We start from the raw sequence: 15,307 nt of genomic DNA on the forward strand, positions 1-15,307 counted from the left end.
GGCCTGGCTGCATGATGTCTCTTAAAGGTTGGCGGGTATTGACGGAACTTCCAGCAAAAAAAAATAAAAAAAAAATAGAAAAATGGAGGGAAAAATATCAGTGCAGCAAAGGATGTTGACAGTAGCTGGGTACGTGTACAATACTTCAATTATATCTCCTCCAGACAGATAGAGAGTATTAAGAGCTACGATAAAGTTACCCAGGAGACGTAAAAGATTGCAGCACCAGGTATTTCCAGGAGGTCTCACAGTCATGTACTGACCAGGTCCTGCCCCGTTTAGCTTCCGAGATCTGACGAGATCGGGCACGTTCAGGATGGTGTGGCCGCAAGCCGAGATGCCTGGCTGCATGATGTCTCTTAAAGGTTGGCGGGTATTGACAGAACTTCAAGCAAAAAAAAAATAAAATAAAAAAAAAAAAATGGATGGAAAAATATCAGTGCAGCAAAGGGTGTTGACAGTAGCTGGGTACGTGTACAATACTTAAATTATATCTCCTCTGGACAGATAGAGAGTATTAAGAGCTACGATGAAGTTACCCAGGAGACGTAAAAGGCTTGCAGCACCTGGTATTTCTAGGAGGTCTCCCATCCAAGTACTGACCAGGCCCTGCCCCGTTTAGCTTCCGAGATCTGACGAGATCGGGCGCATTCAGGACGGTGTGGCCGCAAGCCCAGAGGCCTGGCTGCATTATGTCTCTTAAAGGTTGGCGGGTATTGACGGAACTTCCAGCAGAAAAAAAAAAAAAAAAAGAAAAATGGATGGAAAAATATCAGTGCAGCAAAGGGTGTTGACAGTAGCTGGGTACGTGTACAATACTTCAATTATATCTCCATCCAGACAGATAGAGAGTATTAAGAGCTACGATAAAGTTACCCAGGAGACGTAAAAGCTTGCAGCACCAGGTATTTCCAGGAGGTCTCACATTCATGTACCGACCAGGTCCTGCCCCGTTTAGCTTCCAAGATCTGACGAGATCGGGCGAGTTCAGGATGGTGTGGCCGCAAGCCGAGACGCCTGGCTGCATGATGTCTCCTAAAGGTTGGCGGGTATTGACAGAACTTCAAGCAAAAAAAAAAAAAAAAAAAAAAAAAAAAATGGATGGAAAAATATCAGTGCAGCAAAGGGTGTTGACAGTAGCTGGGTACGTGTACAATACTTAAATTATATCTCCTCCGGACAGATAGAGAGTATTAAGAGCTACGATGAAGTTACCCAGGAGACGTAAAAAGCTTGCAGCACCTGGTATTTCTAGGAGGTCTCCCATCCAAGTACTGACCAGGCCCTGCCCCGTTTAGCTTCCGAGATCTGACGAGATCGGGCGCGTTCAGGATGGTGTGGCCGCAAGCCAAGATGCCTGGCTGCATGATGTCTCTTAAAGGCTGGCGGGTATTGACGGAACTGCCAGCAAAAAAAAAAAAGAAAAATAGAGGGAAAAATACCAGTGCAGCAAAGGGTGTTGAAAGTAGCCGGGTACGTGTACAATTCTTCAATTATATCTTCTCCAGACAGAAAGAGAGTATTAAGAGCTACGATGAAGTTCCCCAGGAGACGTAAAAAGCTGGCAGCACCTGGTATTTCCAGGAGGTCTCACATTTAAGTACTGACCAGGTCCTGCCCCGTTTAGCTTCCGAGATCTGACAAGATCGGGCGCGTTCAGGACGGTGTGGCCGCAAGCCGAGATGTCTGGCTGCATGATGTCTCTTAAAGGCTGGCGGGTATTGACGGAACTGCCAGCAAAAAAAAAAAAGAAAAATAGAGGGAAATATACCAGTGCAGCAAAGGGTGTTGAAAGTAGCCGGGTACGTGTACAATTCTTCAATTATATCTCCTGGAGACAGAAAGAGAGTATTAAGAGCTACGATGAAGTTACCCAGGAGACGTAAAAAGCTTGCAGCACCTGGTATTTCTAGGAGGTCTCCCATCCAAGTACTGACCAGGCCCTGCACCGTTTAGCTTCCGAGATCTGACGAGATCGGGCGCATTCAGGACGGTGTGTCCACAAGCCGAAAGCCCTGGCTGCATGATGTCTCTTAAAGGTTGGCGGGTATTGACGGAACTTCCAGCAAAAAAATAAAAGAAAAAAAGAAAAAAGAAAAATGGATGGAAAAATATCAGTGCAGCAAATGGTGTTGACAGTAGCTGGGTACGTGTACAATACTTCAATTATATCTCCTCCAGACAGATAGAGAGTATTAAGAGTTACGATGAAGTTACCCAGGAGACGTAAAAAGCTTGCAGCACCTGGTATTTCTAGGAGGTCTCCCATCCAAGTACTGACCAGGCCCTGCACCGTTTAGCTTCCGAGATCTGACGAGATCGGGCGCGTTCAGGACGGTGTGGCCGCAAGCCGAAAGCCCTGGCTGCATGATGTCTCTTAAAGGCTGGCGGGTATTGACGGAACTGCCAGCAAAAAAAAAAAAAAAAAAAAAAAAAAAAAAGAAAAATGGATGGAAAAATATCAGTGCAGCAAAGGATGTTGACAGTAGCTGGGTACGTGTACAATACTTCAATTATATCTCCTCCAGACAAATAGAGAGTATTAAGAGCTACGATAAAGTTACCCAGGAGACGTAAAAGCTTGCAGCACCAGGTATTTCCAGGAGGTCTCACATTCATGTACCGACCAGGTCCTGCCCCGTTTAGCTTCCGAGATCTGACGAGATCGGGCGAGTTAAGGATGGTGTGGCCGCAAGCCGAGACGCCTGGCTGCATGATGTCTCTTAAAGGCTGGCGGGTATTGACGGAACTGCCAGGAAAAAAAAAAAAGAAAAATAGAGGGAAATATACCAGTGCAGCAAAGGGTGTTGAAAGTAGCCTAGTACGTGTACAATTCTTCAATTATATCTCCTGGAGACAGAAAGAGAGTATTAAGAGCTACGATGAAGTTACCCAGGAGACGTAAAAGGCTTGCAGCACCTGGTATTTCTAGGAGGTCTCGCATCCAAGTACTGACCAGGCCCTGCCCCGTTTAGCTTCCGAGATCTGACGAGATCTGACGCATTCAGGACGGTGTGGCCGCAAGCCGAGAGGCCTGGCTGCATTATGTCTCTTAAAGGTTGGCGGGTATTGACGGAACTTCCAGCAGAAAAAAAAAAAAAAAAGAAAAATGGATGGAAAAATATCAGTGCAGCAAAGGATGTTGACAGTAGCTGGGTACGTGTACAATACTTCAATTATATCTCCTCCAGACAGATAGAGAGTATTAAGAGCTACGATAAAGTTACCCAGGAGACGTAAAAGCTTGCAGCACCAGGTATTTCCAGGAGGTCTCACATTCATGTACTGACCAGGTCCTGCCCCGTTTAGCTTCCGAGATCTGACGAGATCGGGCACGTTCAGGATGGTGTGGCCGCAAGCCGAGATGCCTGGCTGCATGATGTCTCTTAAAGGTTGGCGGGTATTGACAGAACTTCAAGCAAAAAAAAAAAAAAATTAAAAAAAAAAAATGGATGAAAAAATATCAGTGCAGCAAAGGGTGTTGACAGTAGCTGGGTACGTGTACAATACTTAAATTATATCTCCTCTGGACAGATAGAGAGTATTAAGAGCTACGATGAAGTTACCCAGGAGACGTAAAAGGCTTGCAGCACCTGGTATTTCTAGGAGGTCTCCCATCCAAGTACTGACCAGGCCCTGCCCCGTTTAGCTTCCGAGATCTGACGAGATCGGGCGCATTCAGGACGGTGTGGCCGCAAGCCGAGAGGCCTGGCTGCATTATGTCTCTTAAAGGTTGGCGGGTATTGACAGAACTTCAAGCAAAAAAAAAAAAAAAAAAAAAAAAAAAAAATGGATGGAAAAATATCAGTGCAGCAAAGGGTGTTGACAGTAGCTGGGTACGTGTACAATACTAAAATTATATCTCCTCCGGACAGATAGAGAGTATTAAGAGCTACGATGAAGTTACCCAGGAGACGTAAAAAGCTTGCAGCACCTGGTATTTCTAGGAGGTCTCCCATCCAAGTACTGACCAGGCCCTGCCCCGTTTAGCTTCCGAGATCTGACGAGATCGGGCGCGTTCAGGATGGTGTGGCCGCAAGCCAAGATGCCTGGCTGCATGATGTCTCTTAAAGGCTGGCGGGTATTGACGGAACTGCCAGCAAAAAAAAAAAAGAAAAATAGAGGGAAAAATACCAGTGCAGCAAAGGGTGTTGAAAGTAGCCGGGTACGTGTACAATTCTTCAATTATATCTTCTCCAGACAGAAAGAGAGTATTAAGAGCTACGATGAAGTTCCCCAGGAGACGTAAAAAGCTGGCAGCACCTGGTATTTCCAGGAGGTCTCACATTTAAGTACTGACCAGGTCCTGCCCCGTTTAGCTTCCGAGATCTGACAAGATCGGGCGCGTTCAGGACGGTGTGGCCGCAAGCCGAGATGTCTGGCTGCATGATGTCTCTTAAAGGCTGGCGGGTATTGACGGAACTGCCAGCAAAAAAAAAAAAGAAAAATAGAGGGAAATATACCAGTGCAGCAAAGGGTGTTGAAAGTAGCCGGGTACGTGTACAATTCTTCAATTATATCTCCTGGAGACAGAAAGAGAGTATTAAGAGCTACGATGAAGTTACCCAGGAGACGTAAAAAGCTTGCAGCACCTGGTATTTCTAGGAGGTCTCCCATCCAAGTACTGACCAGGCCCTGCACCGTTTAGCTTCCGAGATCTGACGAGATCGGGCGCATTCAGGACGGTGTGTCCACAAGCCGAAAGCCCTGGCTGCATGATGTCTCTTAAAGGTTGGCGGGTATTGACGGAACTTCCAGCAAAAAAATAAAAGAAAAAAAGAAAAAAGAAAAATGGATGGAAAAATATCAGTGCAGCAAAGGGTGTTGACAGTAGCCGGGTACGTGTACAATACTTCAATTATATCTCCTCCAGACAGAGAGAGAGTATTAAGAGCTACGATAAAGTTACCCAGGAGACGTAAAAGCTTGCAGCACTAGGTATTTCCAGGAGGTCTCACTATCATGTACTGACCAGGTCCTGCCCCGTTTAGCTTCCGAGATCTGACGAGATCGGGCGCGTTCAGGATGGTGTGGCCGCAAGCCGAGATGCCTGGCTGCATGATGTCTCTTAAAGGCTGGCGGGTATTGACAGAACTGCCAGCAAAAAAAAAAAAAAAAAGAAAAATAGAGGGAAATATACCAGTGCAGCAAAGGGTGTTGAAAGTAGCCGGGTACGTGTACAATTCTTCAATTATATCTCCTGGAGACAGAAAGAGAGTATTAAGAGCTACGATGAAGTTACCCAGGAGACGTAAAAAGCTTGCAGCACCTGGTATTTCTAGGAGGTCTCCCATCCAAGTACTGACCAGGCCCTGCCCCGTTTAGCTTCCGAGATCTGACGAGATCGGGCGCATTCAGGACGGTGTGGCCGCAAGCCAAGAGGCCTGGCTACATGATGTCTCTTAAAGGTTGGCGGGTATTGACGGAACTTCCAGCAAAAAAAAAAAAAAAAAAGAAAAATGGATGGAAAAATATCAGTGCAGCAAATGGTGTTGACAGTAGCTGGGTACGTGTACAATACTTCAATTATATCTCCTCCAGACAGATAGAGAGTATTAAGAGCTACGATAAAGTTACCCAGGAGACGTAAAAGCTTGCAGCACCAGGTATTTCCAGGAGGTCTCACATTCAAGTACTGAACAGGTCCTGCCCCGTTTAGCTTCCGAGATCTGACGAGATCGGGCGCGTTCAGGACGGTGTGGCCGCAAGCCGAGATGTCTGGCTGCATGACGTCTCTTAAAGGCTGGCGGGTATTGACGGAATTTCCAGCAAAAAAAAAAAAAAAAAAATAGAAAAATGGAGGGAAAAATATCAGTGCAGGAAAGGGTGTTGAAAGTAGCCGGGTACGTGTACAATTCTTCAATTATATCTCCTGGAGACAGAAAGAGAGTATTAAGAGCTACGATGAAGTTACCCAGGAGACGTAAAAAGCTTGCAGCACCTGGTATTTCTAGGAGGTCTCCCATCCAAGTACTGACCAGGCCCTGCCCCGTTTAGCTTCCGAGATCTGACGAGATCGGGCGCATTCAGGACGGTGTGGCCACAAGCCGAAAGGCCTGGCTGCATGATGTCTCTTAAAGGTTGGCGGGTATTGACGGAACTTCCAGCAAAAAAAAAAAAAAAAAATGGATGGAAAAATATCAGTGCAGCAAAGGGTGTTGACAGTAGCTGGGTACGTGTACAATACTTCAATTAAATCTCCTCCAGACAGATAGAGAGTATTAAGAGCTACGATAAAGTTACCCAGGAGACGTAAAAGCTTGCAGCACGAGGTATTTCCAGGAGGTCTCACATTCATGTACTGACCAGGTCCTGCCCCGTTTAGCTTCCGAGATCTGACGAGATCGGGCGCGTTCAGGATGGTGTGGCCGCAAGCCGAGGTGCCTGGCTGCATGATGTCTCTTAAAGGCTGGCGGGTATTGACGGAACTGCCAGCAAAAAAAAAAAAGAAAAATAGAGGGAAAAATACCAGTGCAGCAAAGGGTGTTGAAAGTAGCCGGGTACGTGTACAATTCTTCAATTATATCTTCTCCAGACAGAAAGAGAGTATTAAGAGCTACGATGAAGTTCCCCAGGAGACGTAAAAAGCTGGCAGCACCTGGTATTTCTAGGAGGTCTCCCATCCAAGTACTGACCAGGCCCTGCCCCGTTTAGCTTCCGAGATCTGACGAGATCGGGCGCGTTCAGGACGGTGTGGCCGCAAGCCGAGAGGCCTGGCTACATGATGTCTCTTAATGGCTGGCGGGTATTGACGGAACTTCCAGCAAAAAAAAAAAAAAAAAAAAAAAGAAAAAGAAAAATGGAGGGAAAAATATCAGTGCAGTAATGGGTTTTGAAAGTAGCCGGGTACGTGTACAATACTTCAATTATATCTCCTCCAGACAGATAGAGAGTATTAAGAGCTACGATAAAGTTACCCAGGAGACGTAAAAAGCTTGCAGCACCTGGTATTTCTAGGAGGTCTCCCATCCAAGTACTGACCAGGCCCTGCACCGTTTAGCTTCCGAGATCTGACGAGATCGGGCGCATTCAGGACGGTGTGTCCACAAGCCGAAAGCCCTGGCTGCATGATGTCTCTTAAAGGTTGGCGGGTATTGACGGAACTTCCAGCAAAAAAATAAAAGAAAAAAAGAAAAAAGAAAAATGGATGGAAAAATATCAGTGCAGCAAATGGTGTTGACAGTAGCTGGGTACGTGTACAATACTTCAATTATATCTCCTCCAGACAGATAGAGAGTATTAAGAGTTACGATGAAGTTACCCAGGAGACGTAAAAAGCTTGCAGCACCTGGTATTTCTAGGAGGTCTCCCATCCAAGTACTGACCAGGCCCTGCACCGTTTAGCTTCCGAGATCTGACGAGATCGGGCGCGTTCAGGACGGTGTGGCCGCAAGCCGAAAGCCCTGGCTGCATGATGTCTCTTAAAGGCTGGCGGGTATTGACGGAACTGCCAGCAAAAAAAAAAAAAAAAAAGAAAAATGGATGGAAAAATATCAGTGCAGCAAAGGATGTTGACAGTAGCTGGGTACGTGTACAATACTTCAATTATATCTCCTCCAGACAAATAGAGAGTATTAAGAGCTACGATAAAGTTACCCAGGAGACGTAAAAGCTTGCAGCACCAGGTATTTCCAGGAGGTCTCACATTCATGTACCGACCAGGTCCTGCCCCGTTTAGCTTCCGAGATCTGACGAGATCGGGCGAGTTAAGGATGGTGTGGCCGCAAGCCGAGACGCCTGGCTGCATGATGTCTCTTAAAGGCTGGCGGGTATTGACGGAACTGCCAGGAAAAAAAAAAAAGAAAAATAGAGGGAAATATACCAGTGCAGCAAAGGGTGTTGAAAGTAGCCTAGTACGTGTACAATTCTTCAATTATATCTCCTGGAGACAGAAAGAGAGTATTAAGAGCTACGATGAAGTTACCCAGGAGACGTAAAAGGCTTGCAGCACCTGGTATTTCTAGGAGGTCTCCCATCCAAGTACTGACCAGGCCCTGCCCCGTTTAGCTTCCGAGATCTGACGAGATCGGGCGCATTCAGGACGGTGTGGCCGCAAGCCGAGAGGCCTGGCTGCATTATGTCTCTTAAAGGTTGGCGGGTATTGACGGAACTTCCAGCAGAAAAAAAAAAAAAAAAGAAAAATGGATGGAAAAATATCAGTGCAGCAAAGGATGTTGACAGTAGCTGGGTACGTGTACAATACTTCAATTATATCTCCTCCAGACAGATAGAGAGTATTAAGAGCTACGATAAAGTTACCCAGGAGACGTAAAAGCTTGCAGCACCAGGTATTTCCAGGAGGTCTCACATTCATGTACTGACCAGGTCCTGCCCCGTTTAGCTTCCGAGATCTGACGAGATCGGGCACGTTCAGGATGGTGTGGCCGCAAGCCGAGATGCCTGGCTGCATGATGTCTCTTAAAGGTTGGCGGGTATTGACAGAACTTCAAGCAAAAAAAAAAAAAAATTAAAAAAAAAAAATGGATGAAAAAATATCAGTGCAGCAAAGGGTGTTGACAGTAGCTGGGTACGTGTACAATACTTAAATTATATCTCCTCTGGACAGATAGAGAGTATTAAGAGCTACGATGAAGTTACCCAGGAGACGTAAAAGGCTTGCAGCACCTGGTATTTCTAGGAGGTCTCCCATCCAAGTACTGACCAGGCCCTGCCCCGTTTAGCTTCCGAGATCTGACGAGATCGGGCGCATTCAGGACGGTGTGGCCGCAAGCCGAGAGGCCTGGCTGCATTATGTCTCTTAAAGGTTGGCGGGTATTGACAGAACTTCAAGCAAAAAAAAAAAAAAAAAAAAAAAAAAAAATGGATGGAAAAATATCAGTGCAGCAAAGGGTGTTGACAGTAGCTGGGTACGTGTACAATACTAAAATTATATCTCCTCCGGACAGATAGAGAGTATTAAGAGCTACGATGAAGTTACCCAGGAGACGTAAAAAGCTTGCAGCACCTGGTATTTCTAGGAGGTCTCCCATCCAAGTACTGACCAGGCCCTGCCCCGTTTAGCTTCCGAGATCTGACGAGATCGGGCGCGTTCAGGATGGTGTGGCCGCAAGCCAAGATGCCTGGCTGCATGATGTCTCTTAAAGGCTGGCGGGTATTGACGGAACTGCCAGCAAAAAAAAAAAAGAAAAATAGAGGGAAAAATACCAGTGCAGCAAAGGGTGTTGAAAGTAGCCGGGTACGTGTACAATTCTTCAATTATATCTTCTCCAGACAGAAAGAGAGTATTAAGAGCTACGATGAAGTTCCCCAGGAGACGTAAAAAGCTGGCAGCACCTGGTATTTCCAGGAGGTCTCACATTTAAGTACTGACCAGGTCCTGCCCCGTTTAGCTTCCGAGATCTGACAAGATCGGGCGCGTTCAGGACGGTGTGGCCGCAAGCCGAGATGTCTGGCTGCATGATGTCTCTTAAAGGCTGGCGGGTATTGACGGAACTGCCAGCAAAAAAAAAAAAGAAAAATAGAGGGAAATATACCAGTGCAGCAAAGGGTGTTGAAAGTAGCCGGGTACGTGTACAATTCTTCAATTATATCTCCTGGAGACAGAAAGAGAGTATTAAGAGCTACGATGAAGTTACCCAGGACACGTAAAAAGCTTGCAGCACCTGGTATTTCTAGGAGGTCTCCCATCCAAGTACTGACCAGGCCCTGCACCGTTTAGCTTCCGAGATCTGACGAGATCGGGCGCATTCAGGACGGTGTGTCCACAAGCCGAAAGCCCTGGCTGCATGATGTCTCTTAAAGGTTGGCGGGTATTGACAGAACTTCCAGCAAAAAAATAAAAGAAAAAAAGAAAAAAGAAAAATGGATGGAAAAATATCAGTGCAGCAAAGGGTGTTGACAGTAGCCGGGTACGTGTACAATACTTCAATTATATCTCCTCCAGACAGAGAGAGAGTATTAAGAGCTACGATAAAGTTACCCAGGAGACGTAAAAGCTTGCAGCACTAGGTATTTCCAGGAGGTCTCACTATCATGTACTGACCAGGTCCTGCCCCGTTTAGCTTCCGAGATCTGACGAGATCGGGCGCGTTCAGGATGGTGTGGCCGCAAGCCGAGATGCCTGGCTGCATGATGTCTCTTAAAGGCTGGCGGGTATTGACAGAACTGCCAGCAAAAAAAAAAAAAAGAAAAATAGAGGGAAATATACCAGTGCAGCAAAGGGTGTTGAAAGTAGCCGGGTACGTGTACAATTCTTCAATTATATCTCCTGGAGACAGAAAGAGAGTATTAAGAGCTACGATGAAGTTACCCAGGAGACGTAAAAAGCTTGCAGCACCTGGTATTTCTAGGAGGTCTCCCATCCAAGTACTGACCAGGCCCTGCCCCGTTTAGCTTCCGAGATCTGACGAGATCGGGCGCATTCAGGACGGTGTGGCCGCAAGCCAAGAGGCCTGGCTACATGATGTCTCTTAAAGGTTGGCGGGTATTGACGGAACTTCCAGCAAAAAAAAAAAAAAAAAATGGATGGAAAAATATCAGTGCAGCAAAGGGTGTTGACAGTAGCTGGGTACGTGTACAATACTTCAATTAAATCTCCTCCAGACAGATAGAGAGTATTAAGAGCTACGATAAAGTTACCCAGGAGACGTAAAAGCTTGCAGCACGAGGTATTTCCAGGAGGTCTCACATTCATGTACTGACCAGGTCCTGCCCCGTTTAGCTTCCGAGATCTGACGAGATCGGGCGCGTTCAGGATGGTGTGGCCGCAAGCCGAGGTGCCTGGCTGCATGATGTCTCTTAAAGGCTGGCGGGTATTGACGGAACTGCCAGCAAAAAAAAAAAAAGAAAAATAGAGGGAAAAATACCAGTGCAGCAAAGGGTGTTGAAAGTAGCCGGGTACGTGTACAATTCTTCAATTATATCTTCTCCAGACAGAAAGAGAGTATTAAGAGCTACGATGAAGTTCCCCAGGAGACGTAAAAAGCTGGCAGCACCTGGTATTTCTAGGAGGTCTCCCATCCAAGTACTGACCAGGCCCTGCCCCGTTTAGCTTCCGAGATCTGACGAGATCGGGCGCGTTCAGGACGGTGTGGCCGCAAGCCGAGAGGCCTGGCTACATGATGTCTCTTAATGGCTGGCGGGTATTGACGGAACTTCCAGCAAAAAAAAAAAAAAAAAAAAAAAGAAAAAGAAAAATGGAGGGAAAAATATCAGTGCAGTAATGGGTTTTGAAAGTAGCCGGGTACGTGTACAATACTTCAATTATATCTCCTCCAGACAGATAGAGAGTATTAAGAGCTACGATAAAGTTACCCAGGAGAAGTAAAAGCTTGCAGCACCAGGTATTTCCAGGAGGTCTCACATTCATGTACTGACCAGGTCCTGCCGCGTTTAGCTTCCGAGATCTGACGAGATCGGGCGCGTTCAGGATGGTGTGGCCGCAAGCCGAGATGCCTGGCTGCATGATGTCTCTTAAAGGCTGGCGGGTATTGACGGAACTGCCAGCAAAAAAAAAAAAGAAAAATAGAGGGAAATATACCAGTGCAGCACAGGGTGTTGAAAGTAGTCGGGTACGTGTACAATTCTTCAATTATATCTCCTGGAGAAAGAAAGAGAGTATTAAGAGCTACGATGAAGTTACTCAGGAGACGTAAAAAGCTTGCAGCACCTGGTATTTCCAGGAGGTCACACATCCAAGTACTGACCAGGCCCTGCCCCGTTTAGCTTCCGAAATCTGATATGATCGGGCGCGTTCAGGACGGTGTGACTACAAGCCAAGAGGCCTGGCTGCATGATGTCTCTTAAAGGCTGGCGGATATTGACGGAACTTCCAGCAAAAAAATAAAATAAAAAGAAAAATGGAGGGAAAAATATCAGTGCAGCAAAGGCTGTTGAAAGTAGCCTAGTACGTGTACAATTCTTCAATTATATCTCCTCCAGACAGAAAGAGAGTATTAAGAGCTACGATGAAGTTACCCAGGAGACGTAAAAAGCTTGCAGCACCTGGTATTTCTAGGAGGTCTCCCATCCAAGTACTGACCAGGCCCTGCCCCGTTTAGCTTCCGAGATCTGACGAGATCGGGCGCATTCAGGACGGTGTGGCCGCAAGCCGAGAAGCCTGGCTACATGATGTCTCTTAATGGCTGGCGGGTATTGACGGAACTTCCAGCAAAAAAAAAAAAAAAAAAAAAAAGAAAAAGAAAAATGGAGGGAAAAATATCAGTCCAGTAATGGGTTTTGAAAGTAGCCGGGTACGTGTACAATACTTCAATTATATCTCCTCCAGACAGATAGAGAGTATTAAGAGCTACGATAAAGTTACCCAGGAGACGTAAAAAGCTGGCAGCACCTGGTATTTCCAGGAGGTCTCACATTTAAGTACTGACCAGGTCCTGCCCCGTTTAGCTTCCGAGATCTGACAAGATCGGGCGCGTTCAGGACGGTGTGGCCGCAAGCCGAGATGTCTGGCTGCATGATGTCTCTTAAAGGCTAGCGGGTATTGTCGGAATTTCCAGCAAAAAAAAAAAAGAAAAATAGAGGGAAATATACCAGTGCAGCAAAGGGTGTTGAAAGTAGCCGGGTACGTGTACAATTCTTCAATTATATCTCCTGGAGACAGAAAGAGAGTATTAAGAGCTACGATGAAGTTACCCAGGAGACGTAAAAAGTTTGCAGCACCTGGTATTTCTAGTAGGTCTCCCATCCAAGTACTGACCAGGCCCTGCCCCGTTTAGCTTCCGAGATCTGACGAGATCGGGCGCATTCAGGACGGTGTGGCCGCAAGCCGAGAGGCCTGGCTACATGATGTCTCTTAATGGCTGGCGGGTATTGACGGAACTTCCAGCAAAAAAAAAAAAAAAAAAAAAAGAAAAAGAAAAATGGAGGGAAAAATATCAGTGCAGTAATGGGTTTTGAAAGTAGCCGGGTACGTGTACAATACTTCAATTATATCTCCTCCAGACAGATAGAGAGTATTAAGAGCTACGATAAAGTTACCCAGGAGAAGTAAAAGCTTGCAGCACCAGGTATTTCCAGGAGGTCTCACATTCATGTACTGACCAGGTCCTGCCCCGTTTAGCTTCCGAGATCTGACGAGATCGGGCGCGTTCAGGATGGTGTGGCCGCAAGCCGAGATGCCTGGCTGCATGATGTCTCTTAAAGGCTGGCGGGTATTGACGGAACTGCCAGCAAAAAAAAAAAAGAAAAATAGAGGGAAATATACCAGTGCAGCACAGGGTGTTGAAAGTAGCCGGGTACGTGTACAATTCTTCAATTATATCTCCTGGAGAAAGAAAGAGAGTATTAAGAGCTACGATGAAGTTACCCAGGAGACGTAAGAAGCTTGCAGCACCTGGTATTTCCAGGAGGTCACACATCCAAGTACTGACCAGGCCCTGCCCCGTTTAGCTTCCGAAATCTGATATGATCGGGCGCGTTCAGGACGGTGTGACTACAAGCCAAGAGGCTTGGCTGCATGATGTCTCTTAAAGGCTGGCGGATATTGACGGAACTTCCAGCAAAAAAATAAAATAAAAAGAAAAATGGAGGGAAAAATATCAGTGCAGCAAAGGCTGTTGAAAGTAGCCTAGTACGTGTACAATTCTTCAATTATATCTCCTCCAGACAGAAAGAGAGTATTAAGAGCTACGATGAAGTTACCCAGGAGACGTAAAAAGCTTGCAGCACCTGGTATTTCTAGGAGGTCTCCCATCCAAGTACTGACCAGACCCTGCCCCGTTTAGCTTCCGAGATCTGACGAGATCGGGCGCATTCAGGACGGTGTGGCCGCAAGCCGAGAAGCCTGGCTACATGATGTCTCTTAATGGCTGGCGGGTATTGACGGAACTTCCAGCAAAAAAAAAAAAAAAAAAAAAAAAGAAAAAGAAAAATGGAGGGAAAAATATCAGTCCAGTAATGGGTTTTGAAAGTAGCCGGGTACGTGTACAATACTTCAATTATATCTCCCCCAGACAGATAGAGAGTATTAAGAGCTACGATAAAGTTACCCAGGAGACGTAAAAGCTTGCAGCACCAGGTATTTCCAGGAGGTCTCCCATCCAAGTACTGACCAGGTCCTGCCCCGTTTAGCTTCCGAGATCTGACGAGATCGGGCGCGTTCAGGATGGTGTGGCCGCAAGCCGAGATGCCTGGCTGCATGATGTCTCTTAAAGGCTGGCGGGTATTGACGGAACTGCCAGCAAAAAAAAAAAAGAAAAATAGAGGGAAATATACCAGTGCAGCACAGGGTGTTGAAAGTAGCCGGGAACGTGTACAATTCTTCAATTATATCTTCTCCAGACAGAAAGAGAGTATTAAGAGCTACGATGAAGTTCCCCAGGAGACGTAAAAAGCTGGCAGCACCTGGTATTTCCAGGAGGTCTCACATTTAAGTACTGACCAGGTCCTGCCCCGTTTAGCTTCCGAGATCTGACAAGATCGGGCGCGTTCAGGACGGTGTGGCCGCAAGCCGAGATGTCTGGCTGCATGATGTCTCTTAAAGGCTAGCGGGTATTGTCGGAATTTCCAGCAAAAAAAAAAAAGAAAAATAGAGGGAAATATACCAGTGCAGCAAAGGGTGTTGAAAGTAGCCGGGTACGTGTACAATTCTTCAATTATATCTCCTGGAGACAGAAAGAGAGTATTAAGAGCTACGATGAAGTTACCCAGGAGACGTAAAAAGTTTGCAGCACCTGGTATTTCTAGGAGGTCTCCCATCCAAGTACTGACCAGGCCCTGCCCCGTTTAGCTTCCGAGATCTGACGAGATCGGGCGCATTCAGGACGGTGTGGCCGCAAGCCGAGAAGCCTGGCTACATGATGTCTCTTAATGGCTGGCGGGTATTGACGGAACTTCCAGCAAAAAAAAAAAAAAAAAAAAAAGAAAAAGAAAAATGGAGGGAAAAATATCAGTCCAGTAATGGGTTTTGAAAGTAGCCGGGTACGTGTACAATACTTCAATTATATCTCCTCCAGACAGATAGAGAGTATTAAGAGCTACGATAAAGTTACCCAGGAGACGTAAAAGCTTGCAGCACCAGGTATTTCCAGGAGGTCTCACATTCATGTACTGACCAGGTCCTGCCCCGTTTAGCTTCCGAGATCTGACGAGATCGGGCGCGTTCAGGATGGTGTGGCCGCAAGCCGAGATGCCTGGCTGCATGATGTCTCTTAAAGGCTGGCGGGTATTGACGGAACTGCCAGCAAAAAAAAAAAAGAAAAATAGAGGGAAATATACCAGTGCAGCACAGGGTGTTGAAAGTAGCCGGGTACGTGTACAATTCTTCAATTATATCTCCTGGAGAAAGAAAGAGAGTATTAAGAGCTACGATGAAGTTACCCAGGAGAAG

General features: G+C 46.3%; 19 non-coding genes and 26 pseudogenes across 19 annotated transcripts; all 45 read right to left on the reverse strand.

Annotated features, from left to right (window-relative positions):
- Nucleotides 1-214: 214 nt before the first annotated feature.
- Nucleotides 215-333, reverse strand: LOC136727871 (uncharacterized; annotated as a pseudogene).
- Nucleotides 334-554: 221 nt separating this feature from the next.
- On the reverse strand, nucleotides 555-673 carry LOC136728408 (5S ribosomal RNA). Its single transcript, XR_010808747.1, has one exon. It is a non-coding gene; the product is annotated as a 5S ribosomal RNA (ribosomal RNA).
- Nucleotides 674-890: 217 nt separating this feature from the next.
- Nucleotides 891-1,009, reverse strand: LOC136727970 (uncharacterized; annotated as a pseudogene).
- A 221-nt stretch (nucleotides 1,010-1,230) lies between these two features.
- Nucleotides 1,231-1,349, reverse strand: LOC136728702 (5S ribosomal RNA). The gene has a single exon (XR_010808774.1). It is a non-coding gene; the product is annotated as a 5S ribosomal RNA (ribosomal RNA).
- A 210-nt stretch (nucleotides 1,350-1,559) lies between these two features.
- LOC136727795 (uncharacterized) lies at nucleotides 1,560-1,678 on the reverse strand (annotated as a pseudogene).
- Nucleotides 1,679-1,888: 210 nt separating this feature from the next.
- Nucleotides 1,889-2,007, reverse strand: LOC136728574 (uncharacterized; annotated as a pseudogene).
- A 225-nt stretch (nucleotides 2,008-2,232) lies between these two features.
- On the reverse strand, nucleotides 2,233-2,351 carry LOC136728328 (5S ribosomal RNA). The gene has a single exon (XR_010808683.1). It is a non-coding gene; the product is annotated as a 5S ribosomal RNA (ribosomal RNA).
- Nucleotides 2,352-2,578: 227 nt separating this feature from the next.
- LOC136727922 (uncharacterized) lies at nucleotides 2,579-2,697 on the reverse strand (annotated as a pseudogene).
- Nucleotides 2,698-2,907: 210 nt separating this feature from the next.
- LOC136728718 (uncharacterized) lies at nucleotides 2,908-3,026 on the reverse strand (annotated as a pseudogene).
- Nucleotides 3,027-3,241: 215 nt separating this feature from the next.
- LOC136728711 (uncharacterized) lies at nucleotides 3,242-3,360 on the reverse strand (annotated as a pseudogene).
- A 221-nt stretch (nucleotides 3,361-3,581) lies between these two features.
- On the reverse strand, nucleotides 3,582-3,700 carry LOC136728420 (5S ribosomal RNA). Its single transcript, XR_010808748.1, has one exon. It is a non-coding gene; the product is annotated as a 5S ribosomal RNA (ribosomal RNA).
- A 222-nt stretch (nucleotides 3,701-3,922) lies between these two features.
- On the reverse strand, nucleotides 3,923-4,041 carry LOC136728714 (5S ribosomal RNA). The gene has a single exon (XR_010808775.1). It is a non-coding gene; the product is annotated as a 5S ribosomal RNA (ribosomal RNA).
- Nucleotides 4,042-4,251: 210 nt separating this feature from the next.
- Nucleotides 4,252-4,370, reverse strand: LOC136727797 (uncharacterized; annotated as a pseudogene).
- A 210-nt stretch (nucleotides 4,371-4,580) lies between these two features.
- LOC136728575 (uncharacterized) lies at nucleotides 4,581-4,699 on the reverse strand (annotated as a pseudogene).
- Nucleotides 4,700-4,923: 224 nt separating this feature from the next.
- LOC136727974 (uncharacterized) lies at nucleotides 4,924-5,042 on the reverse strand (annotated as a pseudogene).
- Nucleotides 5,043-5,257: 215 nt separating this feature from the next.
- On the reverse strand, nucleotides 5,258-5,376 carry LOC136728592 (5S ribosomal RNA). The gene has a single exon (XR_010808764.1). It is a non-coding gene; the product is annotated as a 5S ribosomal RNA (ribosomal RNA).
- A 215-nt stretch (nucleotides 5,377-5,591) lies between these two features.
- Nucleotides 5,592-5,710, reverse strand: LOC136728571 (uncharacterized; annotated as a pseudogene).
- A 219-nt stretch (nucleotides 5,711-5,929) lies between these two features.
- Nucleotides 5,930-6,048, reverse strand: LOC136728213 (5S ribosomal RNA). Its single transcript, XR_010808579.1, has one exon. It is a non-coding gene; the product is annotated as a 5S ribosomal RNA (ribosomal RNA).
- Nucleotides 6,049-6,257: 209 nt separating this feature from the next.
- Nucleotides 6,258-6,376, reverse strand: LOC136727846 (uncharacterized; annotated as a pseudogene).
- Nucleotides 6,377-6,586: 210 nt separating this feature from the next.
- On the reverse strand, nucleotides 6,587-6,705 carry LOC136728289 (5S ribosomal RNA). Its single transcript, XR_010808648.1, has one exon. It is a non-coding gene; the product is annotated as a 5S ribosomal RNA (ribosomal RNA).
- Nucleotides 6,706-6,932: 227 nt separating this feature from the next.
- LOC136728577 (uncharacterized) lies at nucleotides 6,933-7,051 on the reverse strand (annotated as a pseudogene).
- Nucleotides 7,052-7,276: 225 nt separating this feature from the next.
- On the reverse strand, nucleotides 7,277-7,395 carry LOC136728329 (5S ribosomal RNA). The gene has a single exon (XR_010808684.1). It is a non-coding gene; the product is annotated as a 5S ribosomal RNA (ribosomal RNA).
- Nucleotides 7,396-7,610: 215 nt separating this feature from the next.
- On the reverse strand, nucleotides 7,611-7,729 carry LOC136727923 (uncharacterized; annotated as a pseudogene).
- A 210-nt stretch (nucleotides 7,730-7,939) lies between these two features.
- On the reverse strand, nucleotides 7,940-8,058 carry LOC136728432 (5S ribosomal RNA). The gene has a single exon (XR_010808749.1). It is a non-coding gene; the product is annotated as a 5S ribosomal RNA (ribosomal RNA).
- A 215-nt stretch (nucleotides 8,059-8,273) lies between these two features.
- LOC136728712 (uncharacterized) lies at nucleotides 8,274-8,392 on the reverse strand (annotated as a pseudogene).
- Nucleotides 8,393-8,613: 221 nt separating this feature from the next.
- LOC136728446 (5S ribosomal RNA) lies at nucleotides 8,614-8,732 on the reverse strand. Its single transcript, XR_010808751.1, has one exon. It is a non-coding gene; the product is annotated as a 5S ribosomal RNA (ribosomal RNA).
- A 221-nt stretch (nucleotides 8,733-8,953) lies between these two features.
- Nucleotides 8,954-9,072, reverse strand: LOC136728726 (5S ribosomal RNA). The gene has a single exon (XR_010808776.1). It is a non-coding gene; the product is annotated as a 5S ribosomal RNA (ribosomal RNA).
- Nucleotides 9,073-9,282: 210 nt separating this feature from the next.
- LOC136727798 (uncharacterized) lies at nucleotides 9,283-9,401 on the reverse strand (annotated as a pseudogene).
- Nucleotides 9,402-9,611: 210 nt separating this feature from the next.
- Nucleotides 9,612-9,730, reverse strand: LOC136728578 (uncharacterized; annotated as a pseudogene).
- A 224-nt stretch (nucleotides 9,731-9,954) lies between these two features.
- On the reverse strand, nucleotides 9,955-10,073 carry LOC136727975 (uncharacterized; annotated as a pseudogene).
- A 212-nt stretch (nucleotides 10,074-10,285) lies between these two features.
- On the reverse strand, nucleotides 10,286-10,404 carry LOC136728604 (5S ribosomal RNA). Its single transcript, XR_010808765.1, has one exon. It is a non-coding gene; the product is annotated as a 5S ribosomal RNA (ribosomal RNA).
- Nucleotides 10,405-10,613: 209 nt separating this feature from the next.
- On the reverse strand, nucleotides 10,614-10,732 carry LOC136727847 (uncharacterized; annotated as a pseudogene).
- Nucleotides 10,733-10,943: 211 nt separating this feature from the next.
- LOC136728291 (5S ribosomal RNA) lies at nucleotides 10,944-11,062 on the reverse strand. Its single transcript, XR_010808649.1, has one exon. It is a non-coding gene; the product is annotated as a 5S ribosomal RNA (ribosomal RNA).
- A 226-nt stretch (nucleotides 11,063-11,288) lies between these two features.
- LOC136727748 (uncharacterized) lies at nucleotides 11,289-11,407 on the reverse strand (annotated as a pseudogene).
- Nucleotides 11,408-11,617: 210 nt separating this feature from the next.
- Nucleotides 11,618-11,736, reverse strand: LOC136728698 (uncharacterized; annotated as a pseudogene).
- Nucleotides 11,737-11,952: 216 nt separating this feature from the next.
- On the reverse strand, nucleotides 11,953-12,071 carry LOC136728616 (5S ribosomal RNA). Its single transcript, XR_010808766.1, has one exon. It is a non-coding gene; the product is annotated as a 5S ribosomal RNA (ribosomal RNA).
- A 227-nt stretch (nucleotides 12,072-12,298) lies between these two features.
- Nucleotides 12,299-12,417, reverse strand: LOC136727799 (uncharacterized; annotated as a pseudogene).
- Nucleotides 12,418-12,627: 210 nt separating this feature from the next.
- On the reverse strand, nucleotides 12,628-12,746 carry LOC136728359 (5S ribosomal RNA). Its single transcript, XR_010808711.1, has one exon. It is a non-coding gene; the product is annotated as a 5S ribosomal RNA (ribosomal RNA).
- A 225-nt stretch (nucleotides 12,747-12,971) lies between these two features.
- On the reverse strand, nucleotides 12,972-13,090 carry LOC136728625 (uncharacterized; annotated as a pseudogene).
- A 210-nt stretch (nucleotides 13,091-13,300) lies between these two features.
- On the reverse strand, nucleotides 13,301-13,419 carry LOC136728699 (uncharacterized; annotated as a pseudogene).
- Nucleotides 13,420-13,635: 216 nt separating this feature from the next.
- LOC136728283 (5S ribosomal RNA) lies at nucleotides 13,636-13,754 on the reverse strand. Its single transcript, XR_010808642.1, has one exon. It is a non-coding gene; the product is annotated as a 5S ribosomal RNA (ribosomal RNA).
- Nucleotides 13,755-13,981: 227 nt separating this feature from the next.
- On the reverse strand, nucleotides 13,982-14,100 carry LOC136728542 (5S ribosomal RNA). The gene has a single exon (XR_010808759.1). It is a non-coding gene; the product is annotated as a 5S ribosomal RNA (ribosomal RNA).
- Nucleotides 14,101-14,310: 210 nt separating this feature from the next.
- On the reverse strand, nucleotides 14,311-14,429 carry LOC136727800 (uncharacterized; annotated as a pseudogene).
- A 210-nt stretch (nucleotides 14,430-14,639) lies between these two features.
- On the reverse strand, nucleotides 14,640-14,758 carry LOC136728280 (5S ribosomal RNA). The gene has a single exon (XR_010808639.1). It is a non-coding gene; the product is annotated as a 5S ribosomal RNA (ribosomal RNA).
- Nucleotides 14,759-14,983: 225 nt separating this feature from the next.
- Nucleotides 14,984-15,102, reverse strand: LOC136728626 (uncharacterized; annotated as a pseudogene).
- Nucleotides 15,103-15,307: the final 205 nt, after the last annotated feature.

This window comes from Amia ocellicauda, unplaced genomic scaffold (genome assembly GCF_036373705.1).
Source record: "Amia ocellicauda isolate fAmiCal2 unplaced genomic scaffold, fAmiCal2.hap1 HAP1_SCAFFOLD_29, whole genome shotgun sequence".
Lineage (NCBI taxonomy): Eukaryota > Metazoa > Chordata > Actinopteri > Amiiformes > Amiidae > Amia > Amia ocellicauda.